Source organism: Camelus ferus, chromosome 13, assembly GCF_009834535.1.
Source record: "Camelus ferus isolate YT-003-E chromosome 13, BCGSAC_Cfer_1.0, whole genome shotgun sequence".
Classification (NCBI taxonomy): Eukaryota; Metazoa; Chordata; class Mammalia; order Artiodactyla; family Camelidae; genus Camelus; species Camelus ferus.
Window position 1 is genome coordinate 52,189 of NC_045708.1, and position 1,979 is coordinate 54,167.

The window sequence follows — 1,979 nt, forward strand, 5'->3', positions numbered from 1 at the left end:
AGCTGCCTGGTATCTTCTCAGAGCTCGAGATATGCTCCACAAGTCTTCCCTCCCCAGACCACAGTATGAAGGTCAGGGGTTAGGAGGCCTGAGGCTCAGTGGACAGATGCAGGCAAACATTAGAAGAGCTGGGTGGAGTTGCAGCAGGGTGAGGGCTGTGGAAGACAGCGGGCGCACAGGCCCATCCCACCTGGCTTCTGACTGAGCCCTGACAGCCTCCCCACACCCAGCCATGACAACCGACTGACAGGATGGCTCCGCCGTGGGCCCTGGCTCTCAGGCAGGGACAGTCTCCTGCATCCATTAGACATGGAAGCATCACACCTGAAAGCAAGACATGGGCCACAAAGGGTGGGTGTAGGGGGCAACTCCCGAGCTACCACTCCTGCGGTCAGATATGCACAGGTGTCCAGGCTAAAGAGAGAGCAACGGGGCCGAGGGTGGTAAAGTAAAGGGGGAGCTACTGACATTCACACCCACATTCTCACTTGGCCCCTTAAACCCCCACAGACAGATGTACAAGGAATAGAGGGGCAGAGGTTTGCAGACACATTCCTGGTCTGAGCCCGGACTTCGCTCCCCAGGTTGGTCTTGGAGCTGGCAGGTACCTTAGCTGAAGACGAGGTAGGCAGCAAAGGGAAGGAGAGTGTTCCCCAACGATCAGCTACATTCCCAGCTGGTGCTGGCGTGTGGTAGGAGGTGGGTGGGGTAGAGTGTGCCCTCTCTCCCAGCCCCTCCCTTGCAGAAGGTGCCAACAGCCCTGTGATCCTACTCAGCCCCTAGAGCCTGGCCAGGAAGATGCCCACATGAGTGCCCTGCCAGGCGCACCTCAGAAGGGCAGGGGCAGAGGTCTGGGAACTGGGTTGGGATCTGAGGCTACTTTCTATCTGGTCCAAAATGACACACTAGAGAAAGGTAAGGCTCTTACCAGCTATTATCAATACTACCAAGTTTCTCGTTTCTCTTCCTAATTATCCCACTGCAAGCTGACATGCCAACGTGCAAGGAGGTATGGGTTGATCACCAGGGGACAAGCCACCCTCATTCCAGGCCTAAGCCAAAGTTGACCTGCTCCCCTAAGGCACAGAGGTGTACGTGGATGCAGAGGTCCCTCTTCTCCAGACCTGCACATGGTAGGGAACAGAAATATGCTCAAGTGCACAATCCCACATGCAGCTGCCCCTCCTCCCCCCACACCCCCCACCCTCACCGAGATCGGGTCTAGCCCACTTTCTTGTCCCACATCGTGGCTCAGATACTGTCTGTCCTGGAGTCAGATTGCCTGAATTTGAAACAGCTGTGTGACATCAGAACAGTTTCCTTGACCTCTTTGCTTCTCACCTTCTTTGTCTATAAAATGGGGATAATAAGGGAAAACTCATATTGGGGTGATCAAGTGAATTAAGGTGTATGGAGTGCATGGTAAGTTGGCAATAATCGATGGAATTGTTATGTTGTTAGTCGCAGACCAGGAACCCTCACCAACACATTTGCTGAGGCCAGCCACCACAAACCCACAGCTTCACACCCTGTAGAGGCAGAGGAGACCACCCACGCCCTCCCCACTGATACCCACCACCTACCCAGAGCTGCTGGCTCACACACACCCGCCAGGCAAGCTGTGCAATTCCATCCCAGATCAACTCCTTAGCCAGGAGCCCGCCCCCACCCCACGTGGAGTCCGGGCCTCCAGCTGGGGCGCCCAAACAGTGACTCCCTCAGCAACAGAACCGTCAGCTGAGTCTCGCTGGCATCCGCCCCCGATACCCACCCCACCCCCGTCTCCTTTCCTCCTATTCTCACCCACTCGGGAATAGGGCAGGGGTGCAGCCGGGTCGCGTCGCCCCCGTCGCCCCCGCGGCGCCCCGCGTGAGCCCAGTCGACCGTCACGCATCCCCTGCTGGAGCCCGTGCCGCCCGCCCGCCCGCCGCGCCGGGGCCGTTTAAATGGGCCAAGTTGTGGCGGCGGCGGCGGCGGCG